This window comes from Sardina pilchardus, chromosome 12 (genome assembly GCF_963854185.1).
Source record: "Sardina pilchardus chromosome 12, fSarPil1.1, whole genome shotgun sequence".
NCBI lineage: Eukaryota > Metazoa > Chordata > Actinopteri > Clupeiformes > Clupeidae > Sardina > Sardina pilchardus.
The window spans coordinates 1,273,797-1,299,254 of NC_085005.1; the positions used below are offsets into that span (position 1 = coordinate 1,273,797).

At 37.7% G+C, this 25,458-nt stretch overlaps 1 protein-coding gene across 1 annotated transcript in view; it reads right to left on the reverse strand.

The window, feature by feature from the left end:
• slc5a6a (solute carrier family 5 member 6a) overlaps window positions 1-4,059 on the reverse strand; it is a 43,911-nt gene extending 39,852 nt beyond the window's left edge. The window contains exons 1-2 of the mRNA XM_062550618.1: window positions 3,846-4,059; window positions 952-1,117 (exon numbers count right to left, since the gene is read on the reverse strand). The gene's annotated coding sequence lies outside the window, so the exon portion shown is untranslated. The remainder of the gene's footprint in view (window positions 1-951; window positions 1,118-3,845) is intronic.
• Window positions 4,060-25,458: the final 21,399 nt, after the last annotated feature.

The following is a 25,458-nucleotide window of genomic DNA, read 5'->3' on the forward strand; positions in this document are numbered from 1 at the left end:
TATACATGAAATGAGTGGTTATGGGATGGGTTGAAAACTGTGTTCACCCTACCCTCCTTTCGGGAGGTCCAGTCAAAATCAAAACAAAAACAATGGTTCCATGCTATCCTTGTGGGGCCACATGCTACATGTCTTTCAGTGTCCCGGGAATCCTTCGCTAAGTGGCAGTCATAATTAAATCAATCCCGCAGTGGCCAATCAACAAACAAGAATTTCACTGGGGTTATGAAGCAGGCACCTTCCTTCATCCTTGTTTCATTGAATTGGGCCCACAACCTCTCCTTGATTGATGATTGCCAATAATTATGGGTTACTGTAACCGTAACAGTATTTACTGCAACAACCAAAGCTGCATCATAACTTTCCAATTTCTTTGGAATCTGACCGCACTAGAACGCACACACACACACACACACACACAAACACACGCCCTGCTCATTCTACACTGGCTTCTTTTAAGAAAGAAAAGAAATAAAAGCATAAACACAACAATCAAGAAACATACTTTCACTGTTCCTTCAAATTAGCTCTTATGTGTCTGTAACATTTGTAAAACACATATAACATTTACATATAACACCACATTTTCTCTACCACAACTGATAGGTTAGTCAACTACCCTTGATGTACTGTAGCTGTTATGATAAAAGCCATAATAAGATAAAATGGCAAAGGGTAATTAGGTGAGGATGACCTAAAGATCGTACTATATACGCAAAATCAAGATTAATAGCTTACTAAGACAAAAATGATATTAACAAAGCAGTGGCCTCACACTGGGTAACTCAGGCTTTGCCAGACCAAAAGCAATAGCCAAACAAATGTCCCCTTTCCCCCCAAATCTGTGAATCCACTACAGTTTTCCATGTGTATGCTCTTTCCCTTAATATTCACTGATTAAAATATCGTATTGTGGTTGGTTGAATTAAAAATGAATATAGCAGTTCTTACCTCTGGATACTAAGCAGACCATCAAATGACAAAACGAGGAGGTCTACTTCTCATGATGTACACTTATTAACCTGGGCACGGGAGGCAACATTTCAAGGCAGTACGAGATGGGCTGGTGGGTGTTTCCAAATTTGCATAAATGTAGGTTGTCCAAGATAGCTTTCCCCTAAAAAAATAAAATATAGAATAGTTTTTGACATGGTGCAAAACATGATTTACTGTGCTACCTGACTGACAACTAACAATTTTTGCATAAAACTATTAAGTGTCTATACTGTACATGACATAACTATTGTAACCAAATGTCACCGAGTACTCCCTGGAAAACCCACATACCATCATCAAATGTAATATAACCAGGGAGTAAAGTTAGTGTAAATACCATTGTGTTAAAAATGAACTTATGGACTCTGTGCTACCAATAGGCCTGAGCCCTGAACAGACACTGGAAAATAAGTCACGTTCCAAAAGTTCCACATGCACATAACTAGGGTTGAAGGTTAATTGCACTCATCTAGTAAGGGTTGCATATCTTCACTTTTGTGTGTTTCAAGGTCGGATTGTAAGGGTGTACCAGATACAAAGCATTGAAACCGTACAATAACGTGGGGAAAAAAAATCATGATAGTATTGTTGGAAGTCACAGTAATCCACTGGTGCTGTAAGAGCTGTTGTTTAATGATCAGTGTGCAGAGTCCTTCTGCAAAAATGCATTGAAATACAGCTGCAGGTAGCAACATGGAGGCCAAGCAAATCAACAGGATACAACCAAACAGTCAAACTAGGCAGTATCTTCTGGCCTTTTGAGAATTAGGTCTACAGTTTACATTACAGTTTATATCAAAGGAATATCTTGAACTTAAAACTTAAATAAAACAAAATTCTGTGGTCCTATAATACTTCTGTGGTTCCATATAGTATGCCTTTTACACACCTTCCAAAGTAGGACTATTTGAAAGTGTTTGACTGCATGGAAACTAGAACAATTCGTGTTAAGCACCATTTTATATTTTATACAGGCTAATGTGGGCCCACAGAATATGACAGAAGTAGCTTATGAGAATGGCACCCAGTTTTTTTTCAGAACGCACATGCCCATGATGTACGATATCATAACACTTCAAATTAAATCCATCTGATAAATGTTTATAAGGCTTGCTCTGAATATCATGTGTATGGGTGAAGACTGGAGCCTATAGCCTATTAATGATTAAAACCACTTCATGTGTTAATGATTGTTCATGAATGTCAAATTAACTGTGTGCAACACTCATTAAATGTCAAATGACAAACTGAAGCCATTGCATTTTAGAAAATTACATGTCACAAACATTTGGCAGTACTATAAGACTTACGGGAGACAATAGCCTATATTAAGTTGTTACCAATTTTATTCAACTACACCTAGAAAAGAATCTGGAGTTAACCGAAAAATGTATGATATAGCCAATAATTAAGCCTATGCCAAGGTTGTTTAGAGGTTAAGCTATTTATTCATTTGCTCGTTTTGTTCAAAAGTGAAGACAAAATCCTGTAGATGGCGCTTGTAAATAAGACAGAAACCTTCAATTATTCCCTTAATTTTACAATATCCTCTTTTCTACCTTGTGCACGAGCAGGCATGGAGCTGACCCAAGCCTTGCTTGAATAAAGGAAAGCAAGATGCAGCTAATTTGAGTTAATGGAACGGCTTCAATCTTCAGTGAAAGTCTACGCTTCAAGCCAGGCTATTTCCGTTAATTGCAGCCTTTATTAGTGAGGTTGATGGAACCCCCTGGCTGCTTGTTTTTCCTCACGTGACTGGCAACCCTGTCAAACATGTCACGTGACTGCCAACGCTGTCAAACAACCGTATTTCACTTGCAGTAGGCCTATTGTTTAGCCCAGCTATCACCAAACTAAGCTCGGTCTTTTGAAAATGAACATTAGTCTGGGAGACTGTGCTATATTTCTGCTGCACAAGAGGCATGATCAATAGGTATAATTCAAATGACTTTAGATAGCACCTGGAGGATAAGGCAGTTTGTGACTGGTTCCAGTAAACGTAGACAGGAAGCAGGAGAGATAAATGTGCAGCTTTCCAGCCTGAGCTGCAGGGCGACAGCAGGCTGGATTTACCCAGTCTACCTATGTTCGCAGAGCTCTAGAGCTAGTTTTACAAAAATGTAACAATCTTTTCTATCTATTAACTGAGTTGGAAGCTTAAGAGAATGACAAGAGGGTAATAGCCTACCTATTAGGTAGGAATAGCCTACCTATTTTGCGTGGCATGCATTTCAATCATATCTTTCACTTAGTTAAATGCCAAATGTGCTCATCAAAAAAGCTTGTGCATTTCAAGAGGGCCACATTTTTCTTTCCACTGGTATCAAGTCGCATAGCATAACCCAGGGACGTTTTCCCCAGCAAATCGCTTAGGGTTAAAAGTCAGTCCAGCTATCCATCAGTGCAGAGGTGAAACACGTGGGAACACAACAACGCGTAGCTGTATCACGAATACTATTTTGGAAAATTATAGAAAATAAGGTCACAAAAGCACCGCAAGGAGCATGTCCCCATCAACCTTCAAGTAGTAGGCATGCCCTGGCAGGTTTTAGGTAAACACTGAATGAAGACATTCTCAGCGTCATATCACCCAATGAACATTGTTTACTTGTTAATGCTATGCATTAACCTATTAAAGGATACAATTAATTGGTCAAAAATATAGCCTATTAAGCTATTTTTTTCACCGTCATACCGCATGAGTTTCGCAGGTCGCGTAGGCTGTTCTTCAATGAAATAGTGGGCATTCGTGTCATTTATGCCAGTCACTCAGTCATATCATAAATTTAAATGATAGGCAATCAAAGGCATCGGGAAGTTATTAGCCTATCTCAAAGTAAAGGATTTACCAGTGCTACAGCTGGCTTTTTTTCTTCAAATGAATGGTGGAACAAATCACAACTGGTACATCCGTCTTCTTAAGCGAAATTAGCTTCAGATTCGCATTGGAAAAGCTATCTTGCTCTCCACGCTATGGGCAATTATTGTCATACTGGGAAATACTACCAATAATACATGTGCCCATTTTTTTCGGTCACAAGCAAAGTATTTCAACATAATCTGAGACCTCATTCAAGAGCTTCTGGACCTATCCAGGACTCACTGGTAAAACCACTGGCAGTCAAGCAGAGAGGTTATTCCATAGTCTCGCGGGAGTATCGTGACGAGATTTTTCATAGACCGCAACTAACTCTTTTATTTGGGTCCCCTATGGCAGTGTTTTTCAACCACTGTGCCGTGGCACACTAGTGTGCCGTGACACATTGCTAGGTGTGCCGTGGGAAATTATCCAATTTCATCTAAGTGGTCTAAAAAAGAGTGAATAGAAATAATTTTCTTTGTGTTCATTTGATTCCTATTCAAGACACTTTGACAAGAATGACTTGATATCATTAATGCGGGCTACAGATTTTTATTTAATTTAATTTTCCATAAAATTTCATTTTATTTAACATTTTCGGCTGGTGGTGTGCCTCAGGATTTTTTCAATGAAAAAAGTGTGCCTTGGCTCAAAAAAGGTTGAAAAACACTGCCCTATGGTATCATCTCGTGTGGAAATAACAGACTATGAAGCTGCTGATCGCCTGGCTAAGAAGGCTCATAGAATCTTAATGGACAGTATACAACTGAGAAGACTGGAGGTTAAACATATATTTAAAATAGACTTACAATCGTTTATATAAAATTCAGAATAGGTGACTAATTGCCAGGTGGTTGGAAGCGAATGGGGAGAGAATATGTGATCACACGACTTAGGGCATATGCGAATAGGGAAACATGCAACAGCTCATCAGAGCTTCAGAATAACGGCAAATAGAAATGTACAGCATTAGCCTCGGCCTACTGATAATTTCAAGCAGTAGCAAAACCATAGATAGTAAAAACCGTTTGTTGCATCAAGCTCATACATTCTTCTTCTCAAATAGAACATGAATGCACTGGCATACATTACGTGACTCCTAGTGCCTCCTAGTGGCGGTACAGGTAGAGAAAGTAATCTCATGCACCTACTAGTCTGGTTGCGTTCCTACATTGACTAGATGTCGCCCCAGCTAACAATTTCTGGTTAGGAGAACGTTTTTAGAACGTTTTTTTCTTGGTTCGGGGAACGTTGCCTGAAAGTTGCGAAAGTTGCCCCATGGTTCCCCAGGAAAGTTTTCTTGACGAAAATACAACGTTTTTTTCTGGTTATTTATTTTGGTAAGCAGAACGTTCTCCTACCCTTTAGGGAACTTTACAATATTTGGTTGCATTAACGTTCCCCTAACCTCCCAGCAACAAAGTGTAAAGGGGAAAAAAATATGTAGATTTATCGTGACATCCAGACATGGCTCCGCTGTACACTCGCCGTCTGCGACGACTATCTGCGACGGCTATCTGTGACCTGGGAGAGCGAACATCTCTGATGATTAAGGCAATGACAATTCACTACACGTATGTTCTTTCACTTACCATTAGTTGCTTGCTGAACAGCGACGTATACGGCCCGTTAATTTTCATATGTGTCAGCTAAGTATTTAAATGCGGTTAGGTCTAATACTTTCTTGTCTACGGTGTCTTTTTCCCTATAATAAACGATTAGTCAGATCAAAACATCAGCAGAGCAGGCGCTAGCCTAACACACTGTTTCAAAATTCAAAACTGGCTGTTTTTATTGCATCGTATGCCATTAAAAGTCCTCGGTTCAGAATTATGATGGATTTTGGTTTATTTTGTTTTAAATTGGGACTGGGAATTGTGGTATAGGCTGAGTGAACAACACAGTAAACATAGGCTATAACTTGGACTACGTGTTAATATAAAACAATTCTCCCCCGGGAACATTGTGCTGTTTAAGATGCAGTCTCAACGTTTGAGAAAGAATTCATTGGAGTCCTCATCATCATATTTTCATAACAAATAAAGCTTTAAAAACATGAATGCATTTCAGGTGCCACTCTAATCGATATGGAACACTATTCGTCAGATTAGTTAGCATGAAATCGTTGTGTGCCTGCCTGGGACTATGGCTAGCTATAGCTCTTCCACCCGGTTTACCCTGTAGCCTACAGTGTTTTTTAAAAGCCTGTTGACTGTTGGACTTAATGGAACAAGTGCATGGAGAACGATGTGAAGAATGTGATCGATAGCATACAGCCAGTAGCCTACTTGAGTAACTTTATCTCTGTGTTATCCAAATGTCTTAAAGTTAGCGAGGTTGAGTCTGCTAACACACCAACACACCAGAGCTGGCTGTTTTTTTTTCACGGACCCGAGATGGAAGTTTCTCAACCTAGCTTCTTCTCGCGCTGGCTAGACGGGCTGGCTCTGGTCGGCCGAATATCAATCCAACAGAGGGGGGAAGAATAGAATAGGCCTATATGTCGATTTTGCAACAAATTATTCCGACTATAAGTTGCAGTGTGGCTGCTGGCCGTGTTCAATTGGAAACTCATAGAAACTCTGGGGCGATTTTCATCAACAATAATCAACCCCACGCACATAACCAGAAAATACCAATATGGTTATACAAATAAGATACCAAAAAACAACTAAGTAGTGTTTTCAACGTTGTGTGAAAAGAGAAATGCAACCAGAATATAACGTTTTTTTCTTTAGTTGTAATAACGTTCGGGGAACTTTGATAACCTGGAGCTAACGTTCTCTCCAGGGTATTAGAAGGTTACTGATAAACTAACCACAGGAGAACCAACGGCTAACGTTATTTGCTTGCTGGGATTCAACCAAAATATAACGTTTCTTTTTTTAGTTGTAAAAACGTTAGGGGAACGTTATTTGTTTTGACAACCTGGAGATAACGTTCTCTAAACGTTATTAGTAGGTTGCTGAAAAACGAACCATAGGGGAACCAAAAGCTAACGTTACTTAAAGTTAGCAGAACGTTATTTGCTTGGTGGGGCCTTGAGCTTCTAAGCATACGTCAACACCGGCGCCATCTTGGAGCGGGGATTCTGAAGCTCTAAGCTAGTTCACCCGTGTTGTCCAGTGTTACATATTTAGCTACTTTTGGGCATCCCGAGTGATTAAAATCTTATTTATTGACTAGCGACTTCTCACAATGATGTCAAACTCCGTTTCTCAGTTGAAACGTCAGAAAATCACCGTTATAGTGGCTTTTCCATTTGTGAATTGGAGTAGGCCTAAACAGCATCGCATTCGCCAAACGCATCGCCACATGATTATAAAAGTAATGATTGGCCTATGTAGTATCAGACCGTGTTAAGGCACAGAAGTAAATGTTCAAACAACTTACCATCTAACAGCAACTTCTGGTGAGATTACAACCTGAGTCAACGAGACAAGCAGCAGCCTCAATCAGAGCCCGCCATTGTATCAAACCTGGTTGAGTTCACTCAGAGTTCGTTTAGCGGCGGTCGTGAGCTAGCGCAGCATGAATGGGAGTCAATGGGGCTAGACGGGTAAGTTTATCTTCGTCATTTTAAAAAGCTTAGTTTTTCTCTGGACTCGACGTAAATACACGTTTGTCAGTTGAAACAAACCAAAACATTACGAAATCGCTTGAGATTTTGACGATTTACAGTGATTTAATGTTCGATAGATCTTTGCCTGTATTGACGACATTGCATTTAAGTGGAGTAGAACCCCGCTGTACGATGGCGTCTCTATTGACGCATTCCTTCCTATGAACTACAACAGTCAAGGCGACATCTAGTCAATATATATATCTATGGCGTTCCTAGAGTAGCCAATACGTGATTTCAGAATGTTGGTAAACAATGGCCTGAATGGGCCAAAAATACTTCCGGGTGGCAGAACGCGAGTTGCTTCCATTGATTTACTACTGTAAACGGCTACTGTAAACAAAGTTAAAACATTGTCATTGATCAAGTAGTTAACGAAAACGTGTTGTGACGACAGTTACATGACGAAAACCTGTTGCGTTTAGGGTTGCGCCCAGCTGGTGACCAGCATGAGAAGAAGGTGCCAAGCTGTTGTGGCTGCATATGGATCCTCTACACGCTACTGAGGACCCTGACACTGAGTATAAAATGAACGAATGTATGCCTAACATGTTTTGTTTTCCTCATTTCTATGGGAGAGTGCAATCGTCAATGCTTGAAGTAACAAAGGTGAATTCCAACAGCATAACAGGCCATTTTGGCACATTTTTCGTTGGCACTACTTACACGTTTGCTTGTGTTACTCATTCCATGGGAGCTCAATGCTCACAAGCTGTACCTCATTGTAAAGGTGACTAATAAACGATGAAAATGACATAAAACACTTTAGTGATTGGTATTATTAAAGTGGAGATATAATGGGCCAAAGTCAAGTTTCCTTACTTTTTGTGAGCGGTTTATATCCAGCGGACACTGCAGACTAGGTGAGGGTAAGAGGACGTCAACAAAATGAGTGAGAAGATAGCAAGACTTCAGTTTCATGTGTAAATCTTGATCCATAATATAATATTCATGAAGGCATTTTCAGTGAACCTTTATTTTGACATTATACCATATGTTACGTAAAATGTGACCATTCAAAGCGAAATCAGTCGCTTTGCACACAACGTTATTTTGAGAAAATCCACAATAAACAAACTTCCAGGTTAAAATGTTGAATTTCACGTTTTCGCATAATTCGACAGTATACAGTCTACAGTTTCATATAGTGAACTAATTTCACGGAAAAACATACGTTTTGACTGTTAAACCCGGCGAAGATTCAACACATTTGCAGTCATTCCAGTTGTCCACGCGCTGCTCAAAAAGGTGATTTCTCCTCTTCTGGCATATCATGGCAGGAGAACCATGTCAACTTTGGATGCAGTTAGCTTAGCGATAGTTTGTGTAATACCCTCGACATACAGTGGGAGTTGGTTGACATTGGCCGCTTTCACGTGAGATTCTCATGAGACCTCACACGTGAATCACGTGTATTTTATTTATTTTTCCCAAGTGAAGCTGCAATGACCCAAACAACCACCAGGTGGCACTTGTGAGCAGGGTTAGGAATGTCGACATTTACCACTAGCCAAACAAACCAAAAGTGAATTAAATCCCGAAGCAAGCTGAATATCTTTTCTGCTTTTAATAGCCTAGCAGTCTCACTATGAAACTTGTTATTGTTTATGAAGGTGTCTTCTGTTAGCCCATTTTATGAAGATGCATCTGGCAGTTTCGTTTAGGTTTGTTTTGCTGTCACTAATGGTTTCATGAGGTCACGAGGCCAGTTTCCACTAAATTCCACATATGTCCAAAGCACAACTTGTGTTCTCGTTTTTGGGTCAATTCATATATTTTATTTCAAATGTGTGGATAGGCCGATGGCACGCTTGTTTTTATGCTGGCAACAAAACAAAATGGTTCACAAATGTTATTCTTGACTCTAAATGCGGGAAACAATTAAAAATAAAATGTCCCATTTTCCAACGCACCACAAACCTCTTGCCTATGTATACATTAGGCTATATGTTTATTTGAAATGTAAGCTGGCTGTTGTCAAATTTTCTAAAATAAAATAGGCCTACAGGAGAAACTATAATGGTTTATGCTCTCTTACGCTGTTTCATTCCGAACCGAAAGCGAAGGAGGGAGAATGAATTACGAACGTTTCTCTTTTGAATAAATAATTCCTGAACGGTTTTGATCAGGCAGGAAACAATTAAAAATAAAATGTCCCATTTTCCGACACACCACACACATCTTGTCTATTTAAATATTCTATTATTTGGGCCTATTATAAAAGTTAGGAATTTTTCGTTAGAAAACAATTTCATTTGAATTATGGACTGCCTTTGACACATGTTTGCCCCGTAGCATTAACTGTGACTTAATTTATTTCAAAAGGATATGACCTTGTGAATCCTATGGTTGTTTGTGTTTTCTACTTGTCTTTTTTGACCTATTATGATTAGGGGATGCATCTCAGTTGTTAGATTTGCACATAACATGTTTGCATATAGGCTAGTCTTCTTTTTCTCGACTCTGCTTGGTTATGGGTCAAGACAAAATATTTTTAATGATATCATATTCGGGTCATGTTTGGTCAGGTCGGTAAAAAAAAATATGCCGTTAATTTTATTGTAATTTATAGGCCTATCGTACATAATTGTCTTTAGAAGAGAAAAACATAATTTGCAGCATTCTCACTGAAACGCGATTCTATTCCCCACATTTTGTCACGAACATGTAGAAATGCACTTGTTTCTGCGTAGACGGACCCTCGGCTACACTTGACATTCAGTTGTGTTCTGTTCTCAGAGCATAGGCCTATGCTTTCTTTGTCTATGATCTGCAACTTTTTTCTCTAACTGCTGGCCTCCTCGACAGAAAATTCGGCTACTGAGCAGCGAAGTTGCCGATGCGATGCGTGCTTCTCAAGTCTGATAATCTGCAGCAAGATCGAATGGTGGAACCATGGACTGAAAGTAAAATAAACTAAAAGTTTCCCCAATCAGGAAATATTTCTTAAAGGGTCACTGCACCCTAAAATAGTTTTTTTAAGCTGTTGATTGATTGAAAATACTCATAAGTGGTGAACTGTACTATTACCAGGGTTAATATTGACAAAAATCGTGTTTCTCGACAAAAGTCACATTTCGTCTGATTTTGTATTGGAGATATTGCTCTCTCGCGCATACTACCGTTTGAAAACATGCCATGGCATGTTGGTCCAAAATACTATTGGAATGCTGACGTTGTCCTGCACTTCTAGTCCGACACTACGTCACCGGGTCGTTACAAATTAGGACTGAAACGCCCCAACACCTGCTGCCCTGATTAGCCTACCTGTGATAAGCCATGTCTGCAGCACTCATTCCCAGATTGACACGAAATCACCATGGTTGATTGGTTGCAACTGTGCTGCACTCTCTCTACAAATTTCAGAACGTCTCGCCCATTTTGAGAGCCGTTTTCAGAAATGTGAAGTGGGTGGAGTTATGGGGTGAAGTGACTCTTTAATGTAATGCCATCAAGGCATTTATCGTTAATAAAGAGTTTCTTAATAGTAATACTGTAATATTCTATGCCTGCATTTCATGCTTGGGAGCCTCAACGCATTCATGTGAGGAACGGCTGAAACAGAATTTGTAGGCTTATAGGAAAATCCTTAGGCTAATTATGTTCAATGTTGAGTCAAATAGCCTAATTTTTGGATGAATGCTGACACGGAACAAAAAAAGGTAGACTAAATGCATGTTTCCCAAATTCTGAGCAATCAGGCTATATATAATTAGGCCTAGGCTATATTGTTTTACATGCATGTGAGATACCAGTTTTGCGTAGCTCAATGACGCTACGACTAAGTTAGACTAATTTTTACAATAAGCGGGTCGGGAAGCGGGTCTGGTACAGTAGGCTATTTCAATAATTACAGTGCATGAAAATGCACTGTACTGTTCTTCCTAGGCTTTTTCTTATTACAGTGCATGAAAATGCACTGTACTGTTCTTCCTCGGTCTTCTTCTTATTATTACAGTGCATGAAAATGCACTGTACTGTTATCCCTAGGCTTCTTCTTCTTCTTCTACTACTTCTTATTATTACAGTGCATGAAAATGCACTGTACTGTTCTTCCTATTCTTCTTATTACAGTGCATGAAAATGCACTGTACTGTTCTTCCTCGGTCTTCTTCTTCTTCTTCTTCTTATTACAGTGCATGAAAATGCACTGTACTGTTATTCCAAGTCTTCTTATTACAGTGCATGAAAATGCACTGTACTGTTATTCCAAGTCTTCTTATTATAGTGCATGAAAATGCACTATATTGTTCTTCCTAGGTTTCTTATTATTACAGTGCATGAAAATGCACTGTACTGTTCTTCCTAGGCTTCTTATTACAGTGCATGAAAATGCACTGTACTGTTCTTCCTAGGCTTCTTATTATTAAACTTCTTCTTCTAACGCTCGCAATTCAGCTTCAACCGTTTAACGTAGAAACTTCATTCAAACTTTGTTGCGTAGGTCTTGCTTATGCCATATGTGCTTTGTATTTTTCAACTTTGTAACTTTTATACTTTTTAAACTATTAGTTAAAAACTATCACCATTTCCCCCATAGACTTAACATTGCTCATTATGACATCACGGCAGCAATTAGAATGTTACCCCAGCTGGTCAGCCACCTGGGCACCAACTGTCAGTTTCTCTCAGGCTCCTCTCTGAAGACTACATATTCTGTTCCCCTGTATCCTCTGTGCACAACAGTATCAAAATAAGTCCTCCTAATTCCATCCAACTTTATATCCATTCATCTTCTTCAAACCATTCACTCATCCACCCATTCTAAACAGTCTGCCTATCAACAACATCAATTAGACGCTCTACATTGAACTTTTAAACAATCTACTCTGTCTCAGGCTGGCTCTCTTAAGACTAGCCAGTTAAATTGATTACACCTGTATCTGTATCCACTACTCTCAGTAGAGAGCTGTGTCTCTCCATTCTACAAGAATATAAGGCACATTCCATCCAACATTCTATCCATTCATCTTCTTCAGACCATTCACTCATCCACCCATTAAACTGTCTATCAACATCTATTAAACAATCTGTCTATCAACATCCATTAAACTCTCTGTCTATCAACATTAATTAGACTATCTACATTCAACTTTTAAATTATTTACTCTGTCTCAGGCTTTAAGAGTACTCTGGCTGTCTTAAGACTAGCCAGTTAAATTGATTACACCTGTGTCAACTACTCTCAGAGAGCTGTATCAGTGTCTCTCTTAACAAGAATATAAGGCACATTCCATCCAACCTTCTATCCATTCATCTTCTTCAGACCATTCACTCATCCACCCATTAAACTGTCAATCAATATAAAACAATCTGCCTATCAACATCCATTAAACATTCTATCTATCAACATTAATTAGACTATCTACATACAACTTTTAAAGTATTTACTGTGGGTCCCTCTCAAGCAGCGTTTATATGTCCTCCCTCGCTCCTCGATCCTCAATGATCTACATAAAGAAAGATAGAAGAAGGGCTAGACTATCCCATTGTTGCCGCTCCATCATTCTTTATGTAGATCAGTGAGGAGCGAGAGAGGACGCGTAAACGCTATGAGAGGCACCTTCTGTCTCAGGCTTTAAGCATACAATCTCATTAAGACTACAGATCCTGTTTCACTACTTCCTCTGTCCACAACTGTTTCAAAATAAAGGTCCTCACTGCAATAATACACTATTAACCCTTAGATGCATAGGCTACCAATACCTACACTCTTCCATGAGTGGGGTCAAAAATGACCCCAATTAGAATGCATGCGTTTTTTTGCTGTAAACTCAAATAATGTCTCTCATTTTGGTTAAAGATGATGATTTTTATTATATATTTGTCTAAAATGTTTTTATTTCATGTTGGACATTGATGCATCACTTTTTATTAACATTTTATTACAAAACAGCTTTTAGATAGGCAAAAAAGGTAAACATCCTAAAATTATCTCAACATAGGTGAATAGGGTAAAATTTTTAACTTAGAGATATCTTCATGAAACTTTACCAGTTGAATACTCACATAAATAGGACAAAAAAACGTATTGCAAGTTTTCTGTATTTATGTTTAAATATGCTAATTAGGTCATGTCTAATTAAATATGCGCTAATTTGCATATATGTTTTGATGCAAAGAATCTGACCATTGGAAAAAGCCAGGTTGAATTTTTTTTTTTTGTAGTGTTAATATATCAAATAAAAAAACATTTACAGAGGTGATTATGAATATCTTCTTTTGTTATCCAGTAAATCAGAAGGTACTGCCAATTGGCTTAAAAAAATTGATTTTTGCCCTATTTTTAGGCATAAAAAGTCATACAAATCAGGCCAAGAACGCTATATCAACAAATCCCTCTGTAAATATTGCTTGGTGAATTCTGCTTCACAATTATAGGAAGAGCGGACATCGAAGGATCAAAAAGCGACGTCGCTATGAACGCTTGGCCGCCACATTATATGATGATACTTAGATTTTTGTTGTTGTGTAAAAATAGCCTTCAGGATGGTGAAACTGCTGACATGAGATGTGATAATCAACAGTAAATGTATACCTGACTGCCACAGTTGATAAAAATCAAAAGATCCTAGGGTTAACTTTTGAAATTCCATAGAAAATGCTTGGGGTCATTTTTGACCCCACCTATGCGGATCGGTGGTACTGATACAAAACATTAAATTACTTTAAAAATATAACAGTTAGACACAAATCCAAATGGCCTCATGTCAAAGACAACCTATTTGAGGAATACATAGAAGGTTAAATGAAAAAAAATTAAAATGAAGAAGATACTGCAAGAAAACAACCTCTGGGGTCATTTTTGACCCCACTTATGCATCTAAGGGTTAAATCATTTAACCATTGAAACTACTCAACTATTGAACTGTTCAACCATTCCAACTGTCAGTTATCATCCACTATGCCTCCAGTCAACTACATGAAACCTCCATGTACCTAGCAACCAACATAGCAACCATTAAAATTAAGCGTTTATGACCGTTTCCATAGCAACCAACATGATTATACTGCAGTAACTTCTTGTTTCCTGATAGTGGCCACCATGGATACCCTAGCAACAAATGTTTCAAAATAAAAGTCCTCACTAGCAAGTTAGCTAGTTAGCATAGTTAGCATTGTTAACATAGTTAGCATTTTTAGCATAACTGCTAGAAATCATCTGTTAAGTTAGCTAATCAACCTGGTTAGCATTGTTAGTAAAGTTAGCATTGCTAGCATAATAAGCATTTTTAGCGTAACTGCTAGAAATCATTAGCTAAGTTAGCTAATCAACATTTTAACATGAATAGAAATCATTAGTTAAGTTAGAACTGGAATGTTTCATCTTTAAACTGTCTACCTTCACACTATCAACTCTCTGTAAACTATGCAACCACCATGTTTACCCTAGCTACACCTTAGTAACCATATCTACATTATCTATCTATTTTTGCATTTTCATGCACTGGTAATTCCTTGGAATTGCATTTCTAGTTATTAAACTTCTTCTTCTAACGCTCGCAATTCAGCTTCAACCGTTTAACGTAGAAACTTCATTCAAACTTTGTTGCGTAGGTCTTGCTTATGCCATATGTGCTTTGTATTTTTCAACTTTGAAACTTTTATACTTTTTAAACTATTAGTTAAAAACTATCACCATTTCCCCCATAGACTTAACATTGCTCATTATGACATCACGGCAGCAATTAGAATGTTACCCCAGCTGGTCAGCCACCTGGGCACCAACTGTCAGTTTCTCTCAGGCTCCTCTCTGAAGACTACATATTCTGTTCCCCTGTATCCTCTGTGCACAACAGTATCAAAATAAGTCCTCCTAATTCCATCCAACTTTATATCCATTCATCTTCTTCAAACCATTCACTCATCCACCCATTCTAAACAGTCTGCCTATCAACAACATCAATTAGACGCTCTACATTGAACTTTTAAACAATCTACTCTGTCTCAGGCTGGCTCTCTTAAGACTAGCCAGTTAAATTGATTACACCTGTATCTGTATCCACTACTCTCAGTAGAGAGCTGTGTCTCTCCATTCTACAAGAATATAAGGCACATTCCATCCAACATTCTATCCATTCATCTTCTTCAGACCATTCACTCATCCACCCATTAAACTGTCTATCAACATCTATTAAACAATCTGTCTATCAACATCCATTAAACTCTCTGTCTATCAACATTAATTAGACTATCTACATTCAACTTTTAAATTATTTACTCTGTCTCAGGCTTTAAGAGTAGCCTACTCTGGCTCTCTTAAGACTAGCCAGTTAAATTGATTACACCTGTGTCAACTACTCTCAGAGAGCTGTATCAGTGTCTCTCTTAACAAGAATATAAGGCACATTCCATCCAACCTTCTATCCATTCATCTTCTTCAGACCATTCACTCATCCACCCATTAAACTGTCAATCAATATAAAACAATCTGCCTATCAACATCCATTAAACATTCTATCTATCAACATTAATTAGACTATCTACATACAACTTTTAAAGTATTTACTGTGGGTCCCTCTCAAGCAGCGTTTATATGTCCTCCCTCGCTCCTCGATCCTCAATGATCTACATAAAGAAAGATAGAAGAAGGGCTAGACTATCCCATTGTTGCCGCTCCATCATTCTTTATGTAGATCAGTGAGGAGCGAGAGAGGACGCGTAAACGCTATGAGAGGCACCTTCTGTCTCAGGCTTTAAGCATACAATCTCATTAAGACTACAGATCCTGTTTCACTACTTCCTCTGTCCACAACTGTTTCAAAATAAAGGTCCTCACTGCAATAATACACTATTAAATCATTTAACCATTGAAACTACTCAACTATTGAACTGTTCAACCATTCCAACTGTCAGTTATCATCCACTATGCCTCCAGTCAACTACATGAAACCTCCATGTACCTAGCAACCAACATAGCAACCATTAAAATTAAGCGTTTATGACCGTTTCCATAGCAACCAACATGATTATACTGCAGTAACTTCTTGTTTCCTGATAGTGGCCACCATGGATACCCTAGCAACAAATGTTTCAAAATAAAAGTCCTCACTAGCAAGTTAGCTAGTTAGCATAGTTAGCATTGTTAACATAGTTAGCATTTTTAGCATAACTGCTAGAAATCATCGGTTAAGTTAGCTAATCAACCTGGTTAGCATTGTTAGTAAAGTTAGCATTGCTAGCATAATAAGCATTTTTAGCGTAACTGCTAGAAATCATTAGCTAAGTTAGCTAATCAACATTTTAACATGAATAGAAATCATTAGTTAAGTTAGAACTGGAATGTTTCATCTTTAAACTGTCTACCTTCACACTATCAACTCTCTGTAAACTATGCAACCACCATGTTTACCCTAGCTACACCTTAGTAACCATATCTACATTATCTATCTATTTTTGCATTTTCATGCACTGGTAATTCCTTGGAATTGCATTTCTAGTTATAATTCTTTTTCTTCTAACGCTCGCAATTCAGCTTGAACCGTTTAACGTAGAAACTTGATTCAAACTTTGCTACGTAGGTCTTACTAAGGAGACCTGTGCAATATATTTTTCAACTTTGTAACTTTTATACTTTTTAAACTGTAAATTAAAAACTATTAAACATTTCCCCATAGACTTAACATTGCTCATTATGACATCACGGCAGCAATTAGAATGTTACGCCAGGTGGCCAGTCCAGGTGCAGCAGCTCTCTCTCTCTCTCAGGCTACATACACTGGCTCTCTTAAGACTAGCCAGTTAAATTGATTACACCTGTATCTGTATCCACTACTCTCAGTAGAGAGCTGTGTCTCTCCAGTCTACAAGAATATAAGGCACATTCCATCCAACTTTCTATCCATTCATCTTCTTCAGACCATTCACTCATCCACCCATTAAACTGTCTATCAACATCCATTAAACTCTCTGTCTATCAACATTAATTAGACTATCTACATTCAACTTTTAAATGATTTACTCTGTCTCAGGCTTTAAGCACACTCTCTCTTAAGACTAGCCAGTTAAATTGATTACACCTGTATCAACTACTCTCAGAGAGCTGTATCAGTGTCTCTCTTAACAAGAATATAAGGCACATTCCATCCAACCTTCTATCCATTCATCTTCTTCAGACCATTCACTCATCCACCCATTAAACTGTCAATCAATATCTATTAAACAATCTGCCTATCAACATCCATTAAACATTCTGTCTATCAACATTAATTAGACTATCTACATACAACTTTCAAAGTATTTACTGTGGGTGCCTCTCAAGCAGCGTTTATATGTCCTCCCTCGCTCCTCGATCCTCAATGATCTACATAAAGAAAGATAGAAGAAGGGCTAGACTATCCCATTGTTGCCGCTCCATCATTCTTTATGTAGATCAGTGAGGATCGAGGAGCGAGAGAGGACGCGTAAACGCTATATGAGAGGCACCTTCTGTCTCAGGCTTTAAGCATACAATCTCATTTAGACTACAGATTCTGTTTCACTACTTCCTCTGTCCACAACTGTTTCAAAATAAAGGTCCTCACTGCAATAATACACTATTAAATCATTTAACCATTGTAACTACTCAACTATTTAACTGTTCAACCATTCCAACTGTCAGTTATCAACTATGCCTCCAGTCAACTACACGAAACCTCCATGTACCTAGCAATCAACATACCAACCATTAAAATTAAGCGTTTATGACCGTTTCCATAGCAACCAACATGATTATGCTGCAGTAACTTCTTGCTTCCTGATAGTGGCCACCATGGATACCCTAGCAACAAATGTTTCAAAATAAAAGTCCTCACTAGCAAGTTAGCTAGTTAGCATGGTTAGCATAGTTAACATTGTTAGCATAGTTAGCATTTTTAGCATAACTGCAAAAAACATCTAACTAAGTTAGCTAATCAACCTGGTTAGCATTGTTAGCAATTTTAGCATTGTTAACATAGTTAGCATTTTTAGCATTATTGCTAGAAATCATCAGTTAAGTTAGCTAATCAACCTGGTTAGCATTGTTAGTTTAAGTTAGCATTGTTACCATAGTTAGCATTGCTAGCATAGTTAGCATTTTTAGCATAACTGCTAGAAATCATTAGCTAAGTTAGCTAATCAACCTGGTTAACACTGTGAGCATAGTTAGCATAGTTAACCTTTTTACCATTACTGCATGAAATCAGTAGCTAAGTTAACCAATCAACCTGGTTATCATTGTTACCATAGTTAACATTTTAACATGAATAGAAATCAGCAAATCAAAATGTTTCAGCTTTAAACTGTCTACCTTCACACTATCAACTCTCTGTAAACTATGCAACCACCATATTTACCCTAGCTACAGCTTAGTAACCATATCTACATTATCTATCTATTTTTGCATTTCATGCACTGGTAATTCCTTGGAATTGCATTTCTAGTTATTATTAAACTTCTTCTTCTAACGCAGCCAATTCAGCTTCAACCGTTTAACGTAGAAACTTCATTCAAACGTTGTTGCGTAGGTCTTGCTTATGCCATGCCTGCTTTGTTTTTTTTAACTTTGTAACTTTTATACTTTTTAAACTATTACTTAAAAACTATTAACAATTTCCCCATAGACTTAACATTGCTCATTATGACATCACGGCAGCAATTAGAATGTTACCCCAGCTGGTCAGCCACCTGGGCACCAACTGTCAGTTTCTCTCAGGCTCCTCTCTGAAGACTACATATTCTGTTCCCCTGTATCCTCTGCGCACAACAGTATCAAAATAAGTCCTCCTAATTCCATCCAACTTTATATCCATTCATCTTCTTCAAACCATTCACTCATCCACCCATTCTAAACAGTCTGCCTATCAACAACATCAATTAGACGCTCTACATTGAACTTTTAAACAATCTACTCTGTCTCAGGCTGGCTCTCTTTAGCCAGTTAAATTGATTACACCTGTATCTGTATCCACTACTCTCTGTGTCTCTCCATTCTACAAGAATATAAGGCACATTCCATCCAACATTCTATCCATTCATCTTCTTCAGACCATTCACTCATCCACCCATTAAACTGTCTATCAACATCTATTAAACAATCTGTCTATCAACATCCATTAAACTCTCTGTCTATCAACATTAATTAGACTATCTACATTCAACTTTTAAATTATTTACTCTGTCTCAGGCTTTAAGAGTATACTCTGGCTCGCTTAAGACTAGCCAGTTAAATTGATTACACCTGTGTCAACTACTCTCAGAGAGCTGTATCAGTGTCTCTCTTAACAAGAATATAAGGCTCTTTCCATCCAACCTTCTATCCATTCATCTTCTTCAGACCATTCACTCATCCACCCATTAAACTGTCAATCAATATCTATTAAACAATCTGCCTATCAACATCCATTAAACATTCTGTCTATCAACATTAATTAGACTATCTACATACAACTTTTAAAGTATTTACTGTGGGCCCCTCTCAAGCAGCGTTTATATGTCCTCCCTCGCTCCTCGATCCTCAATGATCTACATAAAGAAAGATAGAAGAAGGGCTAGACTATCCCATTGTTGCCGCTCCATCATTCTTTATGTAGATCAGTGAGGAGCGAGAGAGGACACGGAAACGCCATGAGAGGCACCTTCTGTCTCAGGCTTTAAGCATACAATCTCATTAAGACTACAGATCCTGTTTCACTACTTCCTCTGTCCACAACTGTTTCAAAATAAAGGTCCTCACTGCAATAATACACTATTAAATCATTTAACCATTGAAACTACTCAACTATTGAACTGTTCAACCATTCCAACTGTCAGTTATCATCCACTATGCCTCCAGTCAACTACATGAAACCTCCATGTACCAAGCAACCAACATAGCAACCATTAAAATGAAGTGTTTATGACTGTTTCCATAGCAACCAATATGATTATACTGCAGTAACTTCTTGTTTCCTGATAGTGGCCACCATGGATACCCTAGCAACAAATGTTTCAAAATAAAAGTCCTCACTAGCAAGTTAGCTAGTTAGCATTGTTAGCATAGTTAGCATTGTTAGCATTTTTACCATAACTGCAAAAAATCATCAACTAAGTTAGCTAATCAACCTGGTTAGCATTGTTAGCAAATTTAGCATTGTTAGCATAGTTAGCATTTTTAGCATAACTGCTAGAAATCATCGGTTAAGTTAGCTAATCAACCTGGTTAGCATTGTTAGTAAAGTTAGCATTGCTAGCATAATTAGCATTTTTAGCGTAACTGCTAGAAATCATTAGCTAAGTTAGCTAATCAACATTTTAACATGAATAGAAATCATTAGTTAAGTTAGAACTGGAATGTTTCATCTTTAAACTGTCTACCTTCACACTATCAACTCTCTGTAAACTATGCAACCACCATGTTTACCCTAGCTACACCTTAGTAACCATATCTACATTATCTATCTATTTTTGCATTTTCATGCACTGGTAATTCCTTGGAATTGCATTTCTAGTTCTTCTTCTAACGCACGCAATTCAGCTTGAACCGTTTAACGTAGAAACTTCATTCAAACTGTGTTACGAAGGTCTTGCTTAGGACATCAGCGCAATGTATTTTTTTACTTTGTAACTTTTATACTTTTTAAATTATAAATTAAAAACTATTAACAATTTCCCCATAGACTTAACATTGCTCATTATGACATCACGGCAGCAATTAGAATGTTACCCCAGCTGGTCAGCCACCTGGGCACCAACTGTCAGTTTCTCTCAGGCTCCTCTCTGAAGACTACATATTCTGTTCCCCTGTATCCTCTGCGCACAACAATATCAAAATAAGTCCTCCTAATTCCATCCAACTTTATATCCATTCATCTTCTTCAAACCATTCACTCATCCACCCATTCTAAACAGTCTGCCTATCAACAACATCAATTAGACGCTCTACATTGAACTTTTAAACAATCTACTCTGTCTCAGGCTGGCTCTCTTAAGACTAGCCAGTTAAATTGATTACACCTGTATCTGTATCCACTACTCTCAGTAGAGAGCTGTGTCTCTCCATTCTACAAGAACATAAGACACATTCCATCTAACATTCTATCCATTCATCTTCTTCAGACCATTCACTCATCCACCCATTAAACTGTCTATCAACATCTATTAAACAATCTGTCTATCAACATCCATTAAACTCTCTGTCTATCAACATTAATTAGACTATCTACATTCAACTTTTAAATTATTTACTCTGTCTCAGGCTTTAAGAGTAGCCTACTCTGGCTCTCTTAAGACTAGCCAGTTAAATTGATTACACCTGTGTCAACTACTCTCAGAGAGCTGTATCAGTGTCTCTCTTAACAAGAATATAAGGCACATTCCATCCATCCTTCTATCCATTCATCTTCTTCAGACCATTCACTCATCCACCCATTAAACTGTCAATCAATATCTATTAAACAATCTGCCTATCAACATCCATTAAACATTCTGTCTATCAACATTAATTAAACTATCTACATACAACTTTTAAAGTATTTACTGTGGGTCCCTCTCATGCAGCGTTTATATGTCCTCCCTCGCTCCTCGATCCTCAATGATCTACATAAAGAAAGATAGAAGAAGGGCTAGACTATCCCATTGTTGCCGCTCCATCATTCTTTATGTAGATCAGTGAGGAGCGAGAGAGGACGCGTAAACGCTATGAGAGGCACCTTCTGTCTCAGGCTTAACATACAATCTCATTAAGACTACAGATCCTGTTTCACTACTTCCTCTGTCCACAACTGTTTCAAAATAAAGGTCCTCACTGCAATAATACACTATTAAATCATTTAACCATTGAAACTACTTAACTATTGAACTGTTCAATCATTCCAACTGTCAGTTATCATCCACTATGCCTCCAGTCAACTACATGAAACCTCCATGTACCTAGCAACCAACATAGCAACCATTAAGTGTTTATGACTGTTTCCATAGCAACCAACATAATTTTACTGCAGTAACTTCTTGTTTCCTGATAGTGGCCACCATGGATACCCTAGCAACAAATGTTTCAAAATAAAAGTCCTCACTAGCAAGTTAGCTAGTTAGCATGGTTAGCATAGTTAGCATTGTTAGCATTTTTAGCATAACTGCAAAAAATCATCAACTAAGTTAGCTAATCAACCTGGTTAGCATTGTTAGCAAATTTAGCATTGTTAGCATAGTTAGCATTTTTAGCATTACTGCTAGAAATCATCGGTTAAGTTAGCTAATCAACCTGGTTAGCATTGTTAGTAAAGTTAGCATTGCTAGCATAATTAGCATTTTTAGCGTAACTGCTAGAAATCATTAGCTAAGTTAGCTAATCAACATTTTAACATGAATAGAAATCATTAGCTAAGTTAGAACTGGAATGTTTAATCTTTAAACTGTCTACCTTCACACTATCAACTCTCTGTAAACTATGCAACCACCATGTTTACCCTAGCTACACCTTAGTAACCATATCTACATTATCTATCTATTTTTGCATTTTCATGCACTGGTAATTCCTTGGAATTGCATTTCTAGTTATTAAACTTCTTCTTCTAACGCAGCCAATTCAGCTTCAACCGTTTAACGTAGAAACTTCATTCAAACGTTGTTGCGTAGGTCTTGCTTATGCCATGCCTGCTTTGTATTTTTCAACTTTGTAACTTTTATACTTTTTAAACTATTAGTTAAAAACTATTACAATTTCCCCCATAGACTTAACATTGCTCATTATGACATCACGGCAGCAATTAGAATCTTAGGCCAGGTGGCCGGCCACCTGGGCACCAACTGTCAGTTTCTCTGGCTTTAAGCATACAGTCTCTCAGAAGACTACATATCCTGTTAACTGTTTCCTCTGTCCACAACTGTTTCAAAATAAAAGTCCTCACTGCAATAATACAATATTAAATCATTTAACCATTGAAACTACTCAACTATTGAACTGTTCAACCATTCCAACTGTCAGTTATCATCCACTATGCCTCCAGTCAACTACATGAAACCTCCATGTACCTAGCAACCAACATAGCAACCATTAAAATTAAGCGTTTATGACCGTTTCCATAGCAACCAACATGATTTTACTGCAGTAACTTCTTGTTTCCTGATAGTGGCCACCATGGATACCCTAGCAACAAATGTTTCAAAATAAAAGTCCTCACTAGCAAGTTAGCTAGTTAGCATTGTTAGCATAGTTAACATTGTTAGCATTGTTAGCATAGTTAGCATTTTTAGCATAACTGCAAAAAATCATCAACTAAGTTAGCTAATCAACCTGGTTAGCATTGTTAGTAAAGTTAGCATTGCTAGCATAATTAGCATTTTTAGCGTAACTGCTAGAAATCATTAGCTAAGTTAGCTAATCAACATTTTAACATGAATAGAAATCATTAGTTAAGTTAGAACTGGAATGTTTCATCTTTAAACAGTCTACCTTCACTCTATCAACTCTCTGTAAACTATGCAACCACCATGTTTACCCTAGCTACACCTTAGTAACCATATCTACATTATCTATCTATTTCTGCATTTTCATGCACTGGTAATTCCTTGGAATTGCATTTCTAGTTCTTCTTCTAACGCACGCAATTCAGCTTCAACCGTTTAACGTAGAAACTTCATTCAAACGTTGTTGCGTAGGTCTTGCTTATGCCATGCCTGCTTTGTATTTTTCAACTTTGTAACTTTTATACTTTTTAAACTATTAGTTAAAAACTATTACAATTCCCCCCATAGACTTAACATTGCTCATTATGACATCACGGCAGCAATTAGAATCTTACGCCAGGTGGCCGGCCACCTGGGCACCAACTGTCAGTTTCTCTGGCTTTAAGCATACAGTCTCTCAGAAGACTACACATATCCTGTTAAACTGTTTCCTCTGTCCACAACTGTTTCAAAATAAAAGTCCTCAATGCAATAATACACTATTAAATCATTTAACCATTGAAACTACTCAACTATTGAACTGTTCAACCATTCCAACTGTCAGTTATCATCCACTATTTCTCCAGTCAACTACATGAAACCTCCATGTACCTAGCAACCAACATAGCAACCATTAAAATTAAGTGTTTATGACCGTTTCCATAGCAACCAACATGATTATACTGCAGTAACTTCTTGTTTCTTGATAGTGGCCACCATGGATACCCTAGCAACAAATGTTTCAAAATAAAAGTCCCCACTAGCAAGTTAGCTAGTTAGCATGGTTAGCATTGTTAGCATAGTTAGCATTTTTAGCATAACTGCAAAAAATCATCAACTAAGTTAGCTATTCAACCTGGTTAGCATTGTTAGCAAATTTAGCATTGTTAGCATAGTTAGCATTTTTAGCATTATTGCTAGTAATCATCGGTTAAGTTAGCTTATCAACATTTTAACATGAATAGAAATCATTAGTTAAGTTAGAACTGGAATGTTTCAGCTTTAAACTGTCTACCTTCACACTATCAACTCTCTGTAAACTACGCAACCACCATGTTTACCCTAGCTACACCTTAGTAACCATATCTACATTATCTATCTTTTTTTGCATTTTCATGCACTGGTAATTCCTTGGAATTGCATTTCTAGTTATTATTACAGTGCATGAAAATGCACTGTACTGTTATTCCAAGTCTTCTTATTATTAAACTTCTTCTTCTAACGCAGCCAATTCAGCTTCAACCGTTTAACGTAGAAACTTCATTCAAACGTTGTTGCGTAGGTCTTGCTTATGCCATGCCTGCTTTGTATTTTTCAACTTTGTAACTTTTATACTTTTTAAACTATTAGTTAAAAACTATTACAATTTCCCCCATAGACTTAACATTGCTCATTATGACATCACGGCAGCAATTAGAATCTTAAGCCAGGTGGCCGGCCACCTGGGCACCAACTGTCAGTTTCTCTGGCTTTAAGCATACAGTCTCTCAGAAGACTACATATCCTGTTAACTGTTTCCTCTGTCCACAACTGTTTCAAAATAAAAGTCCTCACTGCAATAATACACTATTAAATCATTTAACCATTGAAACTACTC